This window comes from Pelodiscus sinensis, chromosome 20 (genome assembly GCF_049634645.1).
Source record: "Pelodiscus sinensis isolate JC-2024 chromosome 20, ASM4963464v1, whole genome shotgun sequence".
NCBI classification, from domain to species: domain Eukaryota; kingdom Metazoa; phylum Chordata; order Testudines; family Trionychidae; genus Pelodiscus; species Pelodiscus sinensis.
Genome location: NC_134730.1, coordinates 22,904,285 through 22,920,379, shown reverse-complemented (window position 1 = coordinate 22,920,379; position 16,095 = coordinate 22,904,285). Strand labels below are relative to the sequence as shown.

Sequence of the window (16,095 nt, the reverse complement as noted above, 5' to 3'; positions counted from 1 at the left end):
TCAGCATTAAACCTTTGGAACTGGTACAACAGACCTTAGCAGCTGTAGACCAGATGCAGTTAGCGTATTATCCTCTTTTCATTATAATGCTTTTAATATTCTTTAATATGACACCTTTTTAGTATGAAATGATGTTTGAAAAATCAAAGGATATTGCATCTGACGAAATAACACATAGACCCTAGTGATGGGCACCTTGTAAATATGTGTGATAAATAAAATAGAAAAATCGACAAGCAAGAAACCTTAAGAGTCAGGCTATCATTTTCAGAGACAGGGAATCTCTTCTGGTTTAAAGATGAAATTGTGCCATTCATCCATCTGTCAAGGCCAAATCCCCACTCTGACACGATGAATGCAGAAGTGGGGGCCCACAAAAGTACTCCAAAACCTTATCTTTCCAGGCTTTCGTATAAAACTTCCCCCCAAAATCTTAAAAACCTAGATTTTGGGGATAAAAATCCACTGTCGCCACCCAAGTAATAGTAAGAAAACCAGGGAAGAGATCACTTGGGAAATCTCAGCCCTAAAGTAAAACTAGGACACAAAAATTAACCAATACTAGGTTAATAAAAAACTTTTATTATCACCACAATACTCCTGTTAAAAGCATAATGACTAGATGGAAAAGTTACCATATAATACACTCATGGGGAACCCCCCTGGGCCAAAAGCTTAGTTACAAAGGAGAGGAAAGCTCATTTTTAAATGCACAGACATCAGATTCCCATTCTCAAACCATAAAACAATAAAACCTAATGGATTTATCTAAACTTTACCCTACTTACAGAGAGTGAAGAGCGTTTTCTTGGAGAGAGAGACATGTCTATCTCCCTCAGTATCTATAGAGAAACTGCTCAGGGACAAAGGAGGGAAAACCCCAAAATTCCTTTGTCCCAGTTTGAAATTCCTACCTACATTTCTGTGGGCTGACTGCTACCTGGCTAGGTACAGTTAACCCCTTAGCCTCAGTGTTTGGAAGTCCCAGCAACAGTTAAAGTATTTTGTGTGCACACACAACATGATGGTGTCATGACCATTAAGGTTAGCCAGTAGCCTGGGGACTATGTCTAGACTACAGGCTTCTTTCGGAAGAAGCTTTTTCCTGAAGAGATCTTCTGAAAAAACTTCATCCAAAAGAGAGCGTCCAGACTGAATGGACATTCTCTCGCATGTAAGCTGTGATTCCTTTGGACAGAACGGCCATCAGGGCACCTGTGCTTTTTCCTTTTTCCTCTTCCCCTGAAACAACTCCCTCTTCCCCATCCACACATGCCTTTTTGCAAAAGAGCTCTTTTGCAAAAAGGCTTCTTCCTCGTAGAATGAGGATTACCAACGCTGGAAAACCCCCTCTGTTCGTTCGATTTTCTTGCAGAAGAACTCACTTGCGGTGTGGACATTCCTCAAGTTTTGTTGGGAAAACAGCCGTTTTTCCGACAAAACTTTGTAGTGTAGACATATCCTGAGCGGTTAGATTTTGTACACCATAAGTGCTAGAATACCTGGACCAGGTGTAGTGAGGGTTTTGGTAAGGAATTTCACCCTAAAATTATTTTCCTTTCTTTCTGCGATTCAGATCAGACATTTCATTTAACTTTAATGAAATGTTTTGTCGCAGTGACCCTAAATGCAAACCCAACAGACTTCTGGGTGCTTAGATCCAGATGAAGAATCATAATTTTGCTATTTGTGCTCCTGGCTTGTGTGTTTTGCTTTGGTATAAAACACCGTGCAGATTCATGCCACGATGCCTTTAAATCATTGCAGTACTGTAGGGCTACAAGGACAGGGTAGGGTAGTCTTCCACATTACAGATAAGCTGAAAATCTCTACAGGACACAGACTCTGAATGTGGGAGATTCTTCATCTTAGCAGGAGTCAGAAAGTCGCGTCTGTGTTTGTAATACAAAAGGCTATTTGCATGAGAGGATTGTCACAAGTTTCAAACCTCAATCTCCTTATTCTGTACAGATTTTTAACAAACAACAAAACAAAACAGGAAGGAGACGGGGCGGTAAAGCGAACTGATTCATCTATTGGCAGTGTCAGCATTATTTATGAATGTCACATTGCATTCTCCAACTTTTTTTCTTCTTTTTTCGGTCTCTGGGGTTTGGAACTCCTTTTGCTCTGCAAACTGGGGCTGCTGATTTACAGTTGTGACACTGGAGGTTCTTGGCTATTTAAAAATCATGGCTACATTTGTTTTTTCAAGTTTTTTACCGAATCACTTGTGAGCGTACAAGGAACATTCCACACCCAGGGCTAATGAAAGCTCCTTTCTTCTATGTCAAAGTGACGTTACGTCAGAAATTTCCCCACATGCACACCAGTTCCCATTATCTGATTGATATATTTAGACATCATGCATGAAATATGCCTTTATTCATGTACTTGTGCCTATAAACTGAAAGAGACCTTTTATTCTGGTAGAGAACCCAGCAGCTCTGTGCTAATCTAGAAGATGCCAACAGCAGTTAAGCTGACCATCAGCCAAAAAAAAGTTTACTCTCTTTGAGTGAAATCGATGTAAGAAACCACAATAGTGAATTTTAAAAGCTACAGTCGGGAAAGAACACTGATGCGGCTCTAAAATTGGGACCAACGGCTGACAATCCCCACTGTTACACTTCGTTCTGTGTAGAACCTGCATCGAGCACTGTGTACCGTCAGTTAACCAAATTCTTGGATACATGGTTCCTATCACTCCCACTGAAGACTAAAAGGGCAGAATGTATTTGACCCTAGAAATCATTATCGGAAAGCTTTGCACATAGAGCCCCAGGTTTCATTTTTAGGCAGCATAGAGTGGAGACGCATCTCATACGTTCCTAGCAAAAGAGAAAGCAAACCTGCTAGAGAGGTGGAAAGGGTTTCAGTGGCATGACCCCCTCTGGAAGGTGGTGTTGTCTTCCCACGACCCACCGCAGACAGACAGGTGTTTGCACATCTGTTTGTGCCAACCAATCACTGTGGTGCATTTTTGTGCTCACAAACGTGGGAGTGATGCTGATTTGCTAATGAACCCTTACGTGATGGCAGCACCAAGGAATCCCGACCTGCTTGGACAGGCACGGTGCTTGGGCACTTGGCTACCTTGCAGGGCGGGGGCCATCTCTGTTCCAAAGGGCTTGCGACCTACAAGACGCAGCAAGTGAATGAAGTGAAGAAGCAGTGGCACAAGCAGTGCTTGGAGGGGAGTGCTGAACTGCACCCCCCTTTACCTCTGTCCGGGTCCCTCATGCCACCTAGAGCTGGGGCCAGCAGCCAGGATCCCCCCACAGACTGAGCACCGGGGCTGGCAGCCATGCCCCTGTGCACAGGGACAGCAGTTGAGCAAGACCCAGGACTGGAAGTGAAGTCCCTGGACATTAGTGGGCCTGGAGCAGCAGGGGCGCAGGGCTGGCAGCCAGGAACCTCGGCAGCAGGGGCACGTGGCCGGGACATTCAAAGCCTGCTGGTGCTGCAGCACCTCTCGTACCTCTGCTTCCCATGCCTCTGTGAAGAAACGAGGAGGCAGGCGGCAGGAAAGAATCCTGGCATCAGGCATCTCTGAACAGGGGGGAAATGGGTCCCGTTACCCACCAGGTTTCTCTGTGAGGTTCCAGCGGGTTCAGTGGTGGGAAGAGAAAAGCACATTTGCTTCACAGGTAGCTTTTCTGAAGGTGGCTTCAGAAAAAGGCGTGGCTGTCCAGAAAGACCAGTTCCCCACCTCGCCACCTCTGAATGCCAGGGCACTGACATCTCTAGGAGCACACGTTGTCTGTAGAGAACGGCAGCGTCTCTAGGAGCACACGTTGTCTGTAGAGAACGGCAGCGTCTCTAGGAGCACACGTTGTCTGTAGAGAACGGCAGCGTCTCTAGGAGCACACGTTGTCTGTAGAGAACGGCAGCGTCTCTAGGAGCACACAGTGTCTGTAGAGAACGGCAGCGTCTCTAGGAGCACACGTTGTCTGTAGAGAACGGCAGTGTCTCTAGGAGCACACAGTGTCTGTAGAGAATGGCAGCGTCTCTAGGAGCACACGTTGTCTGTAGAGAACGGCAGCGTCTCTAGGAGCACACGTTGTCTGTAGAGAACGGCAGCGTCTCTAGGAGCACACGTTGTCTGTAGAGAACGGCAGCGTCTCTAGGAGCACACGTTGTCTGTAGAGAACGGCAGCGTCTCTAGGAGCACACGTTGTCTGTAGAGAACGGCAGCGTCTCTAGGAGCACACGTTGTCTGTAGAGAACGGCAGCGTCTCTAGGAGCACACGTTGTCTGTAGAGAACGGCAGCGTCTCTAGGAGCACACGTTGTCTGTAGAGAACGGCAGCGTCTCTAGGAGTACGCATTGTCTGTAGAGAACGGCAGCGTGCTCCGAATATGTCTTTGTGACCCAGTCTATGCCCTGACTTCCTGCCGCTGCATCTAACCTGCTGGACCCAGGACTCGGTGGTCACTCCACTGGCACTTAGCACTCTTCTTGGTGCTGCAAGCGTAGGGTTGGAAAACTCTCATGTTACTTAGGAGCTTTGGAAAGTCCACTACGCTAATAAATAACAGGCCTGGCGTCTCTGCCACTTGGGGAATCATTCGACTGTGTCTCTTGCTGCATAATAAAATAGTGCCGTTAGCAGAGTATGGGGTGGTCTCAGGAGGACAGAGCCATGGATCCATAAGCCACTGGAACATATGTTGGGAGTGTTTAGAGTTTGGCTGAGGATGCAGGGTCCTGCTTAGCAGAACCAGACTTGGGATAGTTTGCATCTGGGTTCCATTTTATCCCGACAATGGAGGTTTGGGAAAGTTTTAAATAAAAGGTTCCCATTTCCCCCTCCCCCCCCATCTCCATAAAAGTCAAACAGGGCAGTCAGGTTTAAGTTTTTATTTTTACAAAATCTGGCGAGTCGAGTTTTTAATTTTGCAAACGCTGGGGCTGGTTTGTATTTAAGTTCCATTTCAATGTAACTCACCAACATTTGGAAGGGTTCAGTCAAAAGTTCCAGTTCTTGACAGTCTCAAGAAGCATTCTCAAGTAGTCATCTCTTCCAGCTGTCGTTACAGTCTAGTGGCCTGCAGTATGAAATGGGATGAGGGCCTCAGTTTTCACATTGCGAAACCCTAATCAAGCCTGGCACAAACTGGTAACATTGCAGGCAGGTATAGCAGAAAAACCAAGAACTCAGTACACCATGGAGACCCAACTACCCATCCACCTGGAGGGGTGGTCAGTCCAGGTCATGGATGAAACCTCTCTAGTCTTGAATCCTAGGGACTGGACCGGTACCAAACCAGACAATTTGCCAGACCATGGGAGGTCAATATTGTCTAGCATCATTACCGACACTTTCATTGCTTTCTGAGCTGTGAGAGGACATTTAGGGGTCAATCAGACCTAAACAACAGCACAGAAAACTAAGACCCAGGATGGGTGGCTGTTAACAAACTTTATGGGACCTTGGGAAATTTTGTCACACCCACGATAAGTGAACATTTGGCTAACTAAATTCCTGCTGGACCATGGATGTTGCTGGACCAGAGAGTGCCAGATTAGAGAGGTTCAACCTGTAATAGGTGGGAAAGGGAATTTATATTGCTACTGCGGGAGTTGCACTTGCTGCATAGATGGAGGATTTCAATTTTAGCTTCTGTCTGGCTTTCAGTGCTTTAAAATGCCTCTAGCTCTCTAGCTGGTTCAACACAATGTTCTGCTGGACTTTAAAAAAAAAAAATTTTAGTATTTGTTAAAATGCTTTCAGAAACATTTCTCCATGTTGTTCAGAAGCATACAGCCTCTTTGTGCAATGTACAAAGCTGAGTTTCAGAATAGCTTCTAGCTAGACAGTCCAAGATGAAAATAAACAGCCAGATAATGGGTCTATGAAGGTGTCTTAGCGTGGTAATGTAATATATGCGGCAGGAGGTGTAGAAGATACATAGTGCTTATCAGTAATATTGGGAGAACATCACAATACCCATGCTTATTCACCAAGCATATTAAAAAAAATTTTTTCGACTGAAAAACTGACAAAGAGAATGAAAAAATGAAGCAGACTTGGCTCTGTGCTAACCAGATTAGCACGATAGAGTGCTAATTGCAGCCAGATTGGTTTCACCCTGCAAAGACACATTTGTCTATGAATTGTCTGCCTAATCGAAAATGCGGCATTTTCAAAAGTCATTGATCTATAGGCCTCCATGCCCAGGGTAAGCTAATCTGTCACCATGCTAATTCCCTCTCTGAAGGTGTTTCACGTCAGTATGTGACATTTCAAAACACATGCGCTGCTGCAAGTGAGTGAAGGGGGTGGAGTCTTCTCTCCACGTTTCCTATATCTGGATGGCTTGCATCAGAACTTAATTAAAAGGCAATCTTTGTGTGTCTTTAAATAAGAATATTGAATCAGTTAGTAAGATGTTTAAATGATTGAATTAACTGTAAACCGCTTGTGATGCCTGACTGCTGTTTCAGCCACTTCCTGGGAGGAAGGTGATTCCAGCCCGTCAGAAAAGTATCAACAATTTATGGACCAGACCCTCAGCTGGTGAATACGAATGTCGCTTTCCTGACTTCCAGGGGCATCAACTGATTTGCACCAGGTGAGAATCTAGTGCCTAGCAAGGGAATTTTTTAGTGATGAGGAGGCAGGATGGTGGGTGAAACTAGGAGCGAACCCCCAAAGAAACAAGCAAACAAAAAACTGTGTTGCAAAAGAGTTAAAGTTTCATGTTAATGGATTGGGGGGATTACAGTCAAAGGGAAAGTTCTTGTATGAGAAATGTTGCAAAAATTCATTTGGGAAAGAAGGGTGGGAACTTCTGTTAAATCAAGGAGTACTATTGTTCTTAAATCTGTATCAGTGTAATGCTCAGTTAGAGGCCCAGTGCCTGCTTCCGGTGCACTCTACAGGTCCTTTGAGTCTAAATGAGGGTTGTCAAGCGATTAAAAAATATAATCACAATTCATCACGTCCCCAGCTGACCCCAGGCTCCATACAGCGCTGCCCCATGGAAGCGCCGTGGCGGTGTTTCTAAGGGGCAGTGCATTAGGAGCCTGGAATCAGCTGGGGATTCCAGCTGATCCCCAGCTCTGCTTGTGCTTCCCCTTTGAAGTGCTGAAGCAGCATTCAAAGGGGCAGCACAGCATTAACGCCTGCAATTAACGCGTTAAAAAAAATGCATGCATTAATCCTGTCCTGTGTTAATTGCAGGCGTTAACGCAAGTCAATTGACAGCCCTAGTCTAAATGGGCAACTCAGGATTCCCTGGCTGATTCGGAGCTGGAGGAGAGGGTATATCAGTGCATGTGAAGGCCAATTATCCTCAACAGCTAGATAGCCCATTGGGGTACGTGTACACAGCAGCGTTAACATAGTGCGTATCTACACAGCAAGTCTTTATTTCAAAATGATGTTGAGCTGGAGGACTTCTTACTCTGACTCCTTGTAACCCTCATTTCATGAGGAGTAAGGGAAGTCGGGGGAAGAGTGTTTTTTCTTAGACTTCCTGCTGTGTAGACAGCACTAAAAGCCAAGGTAAGTTATTAGCCCTGCAGTGAAGATATGCCCTCAGATAGCATTGCCAACCAGCAAAAGTTGTAGTTGTCCTGAGGCTGTTCTGGCACTGACGGAAGCACAAAAGTACCCCCCATATCTGGGGTCCTGTGCTGTGAAGATATCAGCTGGGCCTGCAGATTGGTATCCTAGAGCCTGATTCTGGTTCCGTTTACATCAGGGGAAATCAGAAGTAACTTCACTGGAGTCTGTGGCATGAGTGAGAACAGACGGATCTCCCTGGAGAATGGAAAGCTCAGCTTCGCAGAGTAGCTGAGATACGGATGGGAGAAATATCCTTGTTTAGATTCAGCTAATATATCAAAACAAGGAGGGAAGATGCATTTGCAATGAATGGATGATGATTCCTGCTTTGCATGGCATGAACAGCCAGTGGGATACTAGTGGGCTGTCTATGACCTTCCCTAATGACAATAGGAAAATACATTAAAATATTCTGCTGCAAGATCACAACGACATCTGAAACTTCTTTCGTCTCTCCCCCTTCTTTTTTCCTCATCTCTTTTGATTCTTTGGCCCATATGTTGCTAATTTTCTGTCTCTTCAAAGCACTCTGTTTCACTTAAAGTCAGAATACATTCTATTCATCACCCATGAAGACTGGGTGGGGAGAGGGGAAGATATCACAAAGGTCAGCATTTCCCTTAATATATAAAATAAACAAGCAAAGCCCTGTTTTTCCCCCCTCCTTTAGCTTATTACTTTTTCTTAATCCACTTCTTAGCGCCACTGTATGAGCTCACAGGAGGAACGTAAGCAGGCCCTTCCAGAAAGGCTCCCGCAAGAAAGAAGTTCCTCAAAAATGCATGCCTTTGTAGTTAGATCTGCTGTGTCGGACTTCAACAGAACTAATTGCTGGCCAGCAAGCCAGCGTTTTACAAGGGTGACATGCAGAAGTACCTCCAAGGACTTGGTGTGCCAGGAGACTGTTTTCATATACTGCCCATCATGTTTGTGTGACAACTGGCCTTTTCACCTTTTGCTGAGATATTGCACAGAGTCCATTAAAATTGGTGAGTGGAGCAATGGAGAGCAAGAAACTGCCGGTGTTATAAGTGAAGTAACAATACAGTGGATCATAGTCAAGTTATAACTGTAGGATATACTTTTTCAGATTTTTATAACTCAAACCACCATGTGAGTCGAAGAACAGAGCCACTATAAAACTCTGCTGATGGATGGGACCTTTAAAAAAGTAATCACAGTATAAAATTTCTTGAACGGCGTGTTAAAAAAAAAAAGTGCAGCATGCAAAGGCTTAATAATAGTCTTGCTTTGCGCTTGATCATCTCTGTCTTTTCTCACCTCCCAGGGTGAAACTGATAATGTTGATCTCTCACAAATAGTCAACACGGGAGACAGGTTGGGACCCAAATTCATGGCACTCCTAGCTGCCTAGAATAGACACAGCCAAACCAGAAGACTCCCATGCACAGTGAATCTTTCTTCACAAAACCTCAAACCACAGGAAAGTGACTGGGCTTGTGTTTTGTTATAAACTTGAAACCAGGGCCTGGTTTTCTGAAAAGTTAATTAAGATTTATAATCTTTGGAGTGAACTCTAGGCCCAAGTTCCAAGCAAACCTAGGGCTGGACTTCATACTACAGTGGGGCCAAACCGTCAGTAAAACAGGACCAAGTTGTGAAAAATGAAGGGCTGAATGTATCATATGCCTGGGGTTCTGAGCTATGGTTTTGCTCCAAACCACATGAAACTCAATGGATTTAATTGAGATTCCAAATTGCCCCAATGCTCCACCCAAAATTCAAGCCGTGTGTGAACCATGTGAACAGAAACAATTCGAAAGGTTCCCCAAAACCCTTATGGTGCTTTCCCCATCTCACACAGCTCCGTGATCTGAGCACAGAATAGGATGTGACCCACTCAGTTTCAATCCAGGTTCTGACACTTGCTGTCTGCGTAGAGTTGTGAGTCTCATTTGTGTGGGACTCTGCTTATGCCTTTCAACTGTAAGCTGTTTTGGAGCAGGGACCTGTTGTTTGTTCCCTGAGGGAGCACTCCTGAGACTACTTAGCTAATAAACAATCATAATAAAGTTTCCTACAGCCGTATAGGGTGTCGGTTCACATCTGGCAGGACTTCAGAGTTGGCAGTCCATCAATGTATGAACAATGCCAAGTAATCTCGTATGAGAGAAACTATTACAGGCTGGGACATTTCCAGCACAAAAGTGAGTTCCTGGCCACACAAAAAGGCTTGAAATAGTCTGAACTTGGAGATGTAAATTTGAAAACAACTCTGGTTATTCCCAGCATAGACCACTGCCTTTCATGCTGACAGGCATTGCCTCACTGTGGCCTTGTTCTGCCTGTTGATCGGCCTATCCATCTGCTGTCTCTCATACTCAAGATTATAAATTCGTCAGGGGCAGGAACTTTCTTTTTGTTCAGTTTATACAGCGCCTAGCACAATGGGACCCCGTTTCATGATTAGTACTCTGAGGTGCGATGAAAGTACCGATACAAATTTTACTAAACTTAGATGCACGTGCCTTTGGATGAAAGTTTCTTGCGTTCTCTAGCGCATCGGGCAGCCTGAATGAAGATAATGCTTTTGAGAATGGAGAGGAGGTGCTTGAGCTTGTTGACACTGATGGAAATCAGGAGTGACTCCTGAGGAGTTACATCACTTCATGGCCTAAGGGTCAGTCGGAAAGCAGATGCTCATACTATAATGCCATTCCAGTAAGTGTCACTTTTGTGGGTGGAGCTTCTGCCATGGCACCCTCCGAGAAACAAGGATGCTCAGAGGGACGTGATCATTCGAAGGTTGCTATCTTTGGAACTCAAACCACCCTGTCTCCTAATTATTGATGTAGGGGAGTCTGGGGTCTTGTTCTTGGCTGGGCCACTAATGACGTTTGACCTTGAGCAACTCTGGACCTCAGTTTCCACCTTTGAAAAAAGGGAATACACTTGGACCTCCATACTCCAGGAGTTCCTAATCTGAGAACACCCGTAGCACAGAGGAGGAAGGGGCTCCCCCTTCCAGCAGCTGGGGGAATGGCAGGACATCGACACTTTTCCCCTGCGGCTTTTCCCCGCTGGTTCCATAGCAACAGGGGGCGTAGCCTGGGAAGCGGGGGGAGAAGGGGGGAGACAGAGTCACGTGTGCCCAGGCCTGCCAAAGGGGGGGGGAGGCAAAGGGAACAGTTGCCCTGGTACCTGGCAATTGATAGCGGCAGCGGCTAGGAGCCCCAAGCTGCTTTGCTGGAGCACCAGAGCACAGATCTGAGGGCTGGGGGAGGTGCTGAGGGCTGAGTGGCCCCTTCTGCTCCTTCTGCCCAAGGGCCCGCCCCTTCCAGGGGTGCAGAGCTGCCCCCCCCCATCTTGCCCCAGGGTCCGTGGCTGTCAATCCTCTTAAGTGTGCCCCTGGGAGTGGGACGCCAGGTAAGCATTCCACCCCCATCCTCCTCGTGCCCGGGCCATTCAGAGCCCTCCCTGGCCCAGCAAAGTCCAGCATACTTTATTTCCAAGGGCTGCCAGTTGAAACAGGTTCAAGTATACTATCTCCAGGGCTATTCCAAGGCTTAATTAGTGTATGGCTGTCGAGTGCTTTGAAACACTTGAGTGAATGTCCCTCCCCTACGAACAGTCATACTGGGTCAGACAGACCCATGGTCCATCTAGGCCAGAATCCTCTCTTCCAACAGTGGCCAATGCCAGGTGCTTTGGAGGGAAAGAGCAGAAGAGCCAAGTGATCCATTCCCTGTCATCCACTTCCAGCTTCTGAGCATGTGATGGTGTTCCTGCCCATCCTGGCTAATAGCCATTAATGGCCTGTCCAGGAACTCAACAAGTTCTTTTTTTGAATTCTGATATGGTCTTGGTCTTCACAATATCCCCTGGCAAGGAGTTCCGCAGGTCAACTACACATTGTGTGAAGACATGCTTCTTTTGTTTTAAGCCTGCTGCATATTCATTTCATTGTGAAGGAATAAATAACACTTCCTTATTCACTTTCTCCAGACTAGCCCAGATGTTGTAGACCTCTCTCCTATGCCCCTTCCCACTGTAGTCTCTTTTCAGAGCTGAACAGCCCCAGTCTATATAATCTCTCCTTGTATGGAAGCTGGTCCATGTTTAAGCAGCATTCCTCCTTGATTTCAAAGGGCTCTTTTCTGCTTCCAAACTGATGGAAACACATATTCTTAAGTGGGTATTGTCATTAACTGTTCTGTTGCTATCGCAATTCAGTATCCCAATGCAAATGTGCTTTGTCCTAATTGATCTCGTTATCAGATTCCTCACCTGGTTCCTTTTGATGATGTTTACCTCCTCCCAGTGGACCAGAAAGAACAAAATCAGTCTTAATAAAGTACATGCACTGAAAGACGGACTCGTCCATCTTGGGTTGCATTCTACATGCACGCAATTAATTTAACACCCAGCTGGCAGTTAAATTAGGTGCTTCCTGGGCATTATGCTTTTTAAATTGCTTTTTTAATGCTTTCTGCCATATTGGGGCCATCCTGCTGAGGGAAGGTCTAATATCCTCCCCCAAATGCAGCTCTTCCCTCAGCATTGCCGTGATGAGGAGAACAATGTCCCCGTTGTAAATGCTACGTTCTCTCAGAAATTCCCAACAGGCGCTCCAGAATCCGTGTAAATCTGCCACGTCCTGAGGTGGTTTCAGATCCCCAGCTTTAGAGTTCATTAAGCCTTGCAGTGTATTAGCTTTCATCGGGGGTGAGGGCCACGCAGGGTCACACCCCTCCCCCCCCGATTTCTGTCAGGGTTTATAGGCCCTGCCTTGAACCTGACTGCACAACTTTTACCTCAAGGCTGGGCAAGATGTGGCCTGGGGGCCGAATCGGGCCTGCCTAACACTTTGATCTGGCCCATGGACTGCATTTGGCCACTTTCTATTTATATCGGGGTGGGGAACCTTTTTGGAGTCAGGGGCCTCTGACTCTCAGAAAAATCACTCGGGGGGGGGGGGGCCCGCACACAGGTGAGAAGCAAAAAACCATCCCTATTCGCACTGATGTGGACCCTGCCTGAGAAGGAGAAAGACACTCTCCACGTTCCCCTCACACACCAAAGCCTAGGGGGGCCCCGCCTAGTAGGTTCTGTATGCTCCAGCCCCGCAGCAGGGTGGCTGGAGCGCCAGGACAGGCTCCCCAATTCTGGGGGGAGCCCTGAGCCTCAGGGGCCAATCCAGGCAAGCTGGGGGCCGCATCTAGCCCCTGGGCCTTAGGTTCCCCATTCCTGATTTATATCCTGCTGCCCAGGCGAATTTCCAGGCAGTGGCTTAGGCAGCAGAATCCCATTTAAATAGCTCATGGCTCTCAGTCATGGTGTTACGCCAGCAGGGGTCAGAGCCACAAGCCCTCTAACGAGCAGCCCCCCTTTAACGGCGCTACCCCGTGAGGGGCCAGATCCGCAAGCCCTTTGCTGTGTTTTTAATTCAAAGCCTCCGGTCCTAGACAACTCTAAGAGGAGGCTAGTCCCAAGCCCCACCCCTTACACACAGGACCCCTTCCAGGGCTGGACCCCCTCCCCCATGAACACATACCAAAATTCATTAAGTGCCCCTCCCCCGTGAAAATTATTGCCCATGCCTGATTTACATTGCATGCCTTTTCCCTTCTCCCGCCTCCCCCAACTATCAATGGTTCCACATCATCTCTGGTGTTAATGGGAACACTGTGAACTCAGAATACAAGAGCAAAGGAGTGACCACTCAGTCTGTTGGCAGAAGACAAGCAATGCGACTTTTGGCTTGGCATGCTATTGCCACCCTCAAAACTTCTGTGGGTTGCATCTCTGTGAGCTGTGAAACAGCAACGGATAGCAGGCATCAAAGTAAACAGGGATAGAATAAGCCACCATCATTTTTTTAACCTACAAGGGAGGGGGAAAAAATCCCATAAAAACCATCCCATGTCTGATTTTATTCCATGCATCCATGGCTATTGAGTCTCTCTGATTCCCCTGTTTGAGACTTAGCTGCAACATCCCATTTGTTCCAAGCAGATATGTAAAGTCTCCCCGGTATTCAGGTTCATTTAAAGATTTACATTTCGTATTTCCTTGCTCTTTTTCTGACGACGTACATAAAACAGAATTGTAAATGTTTAGGAAAATCAAAGCTATTCTTAGATGCCTGCAACTCTGCTAAGTTTGTATTCTCTAATTTGTGCCATGAAACGGAGAGGAAATCAGGAAGTCAAGCTTGCTGTTTGCTTTTTAAGGTTTTTTCCTCACTGCCTTTCCATTGAAAGTGGGGGCTCGGTTTCATGTTTCCCAAGGCCATTTGGAAGTTTTGTCCGTAACTCTTCCCCTGCTAAATCCAAAACCAAATTACAAGACACAGCTGAGGCCAACTTCACTGTCATTTCGCAGAGCCTTCGTGGACAGCTTGAAAGTTAATTGCAGTGGGAACTTGCTTTAACATAGTTTTTTAAAGGTTGAGCTACCTTTTGGTTATAAGGGACAGGTTATTACATATCTTAAATCACATTTTGGTACTGTCTACACAGTGGAAGGTCAACAGGAGCACACGGTCCTGTTGACTTCCCTTACTCCTTGTGAGGAGCAGGACTACCAGTGCCAATGGGTGCACCCTCTCAGTTTGAATTAGCGGGTCTTCACTAGACCCACTAAATTGAACCCTGGAAGACAGGGCCAGCTCGAGCTATTCATGTGCCCCGGGCAGTGGGCACATGACGCATGTGCTGCTCTGCCCCTGGGCGCTTGGCACATGCATGGTCCCGCCCCCTGGCGCGCAGCGCACCTTACAGCTGCAATCGGGCGTGCGGTGCCTGATTGCAGCTGTAAGGGGCGCTGCACACCCGGGGCCGGAGGCTGCATGGTGCCCAATGGCAGCTCTAAGGGGCACCACATGGCCCCCAGTCCCGGGCGCGCGGCGCCCCTTACAGCTGCCATCAGGCGCCCCCCATAGATTGGCGCCCCGGGCAGCTGCCCGGCTAGCCCCTCCTTAATCCGGCCCTGCCGGAAGATTGACTGCCACGGCACCGATCTTCTCCCTAGTGTAGACAAGCCCTATGTGGCATTGATAATGTGCTGGTAAATTCCTCCTCAGTAGCTATTATTGTAAACTGCTCAGGGCAGGGTCTATCTACTGCTCCATGTTTGTACTATGCTCCATTCTAGGATGTTGCTGAGACATTACCCTCATCAACCTGATTAATAATACTGTGGGCCTAGTTGACAGCTCTAACTCCCACTGGTCACATGCGTATTGCCATTGACTTCAAGGGGAGAGGGTTTCCTAGCCAGTCACTGTATACACCAGAGAAAAGCTAAAATGCACAATCAGACCTAAACCACTTCACACTCCATGGGTGTATTAAATAGAGGGTGGGCAGTAAATTAGATGAACTGCTCGGTGAGAAGCAAATATGTCTGAGACCAATTCTTGTGGTGATTTCAGATACAATCCACATCGCCTGAAGATTTAGGCTGAGAATTTAGCTCCATAATTGCAACACTAAAGAATCAAACGATGAACTAAATTCCAATCTGGAGTAAGAGGAATTTTCAGAGGCTTGAGGGTTTCACCAGCTCGGACTTCATCTCAGTAATTTTGTTGTTCCATTTCTGAATTTGAACTGGAAAATCAAATGCTCCTGAAATATCTGAGATTGTTGTTAGACAGATTGAAATCTCCAAGCCTGTGGCTCCTTGTCAGGTGGAACGGCACTTTACATGAATGAAATACTGATGGAGGCAGTATGGCTTAGTGGATAGTGCACTGGAATGGGATTAAGGAGAAATGAGCTTGACAAGAAAACCTTGGGATCAGCCAGGAATACCCCTGAGCGGGGGGAAACTGGCATTTTAGGTGCCCCCCTGCACAGGCATGTGATGGCTGCTACCTTAGCTGACCTATTGGTGACTGACGCATGGCTCTTCCGTCACTGACATGTTGAGGGAACTTGGGGCAAGTTAATTCATAACTATTTACCTGGGTTTCCCCTAAGAGCTGTGCAGGAATCAGAATTTCCATCCTGCGGATAATTTCCCATTTTCAAAAATACTTATGTCTCTAATCTAAACAAAACCTCAAATACAAAATGGATGTTTTTATAAACATCCACTTTGGAAGAAACAAAAACGGATTGGTTTGAAAATTTCAGGGACAGTAAGTGGCTGCCTGCTAGAGCAGTGTTTCTTAAACTGTGTTCTGCGACACACCGGTGTGCCACAAGGCAGTGGGAGGTGTGCCGCGGACAACAACAGAATTCAAAATAGCTGCCCTTAAAGGGGCAGATAACCTTTTTTTTTTTTTTTTTTTGCTAAATAACTTTCCCCTGACACTTTTTCCCCCTCAATAACTTTTTCCCCCCGACTTTTTTTTTTGCGCTCAACAAAAAATCCTTGGTGTTCCTCATAAAAACAATAGTTTGGTGTTCCTCAGTCTTAAAAAGTTTAAGAAACACTGTACTAGAGTCACAAGCCAAACTCCTGCCCAACAGGTGACTAGCTTGGGCAGCTGGGGAGCCAACCAACCAAGAAGACAGGTAGCCCCGAGAATTGGCGACAGGAGAGCTGTG

The 16,095-nt window shown here is 46.5% G+C and overlaps 1 long non-coding RNA gene across 3 annotated transcripts in view; it reads left to right on the top strand.

Moving 5' to 3' along the window:
• LOC106731434 (uncharacterized) overlaps positions 1 to 16,095 on the top strand; it is a 96,054-nt gene that overhangs the window by 9,828 nt on the left and 70,131 nt on the right. For all 3 annotated transcript variants that reach the window (XR_012896970.1, XR_012896968.1, XR_012896969.1), the window contains exon 3: positions 6,451 to 6,578. This is a non-coding gene — a long non-coding RNA (uncharacterized LOC106731434). The remainder of the gene's footprint in view (positions 1 to 6,450; positions 6,579 to 16,095) is intronic.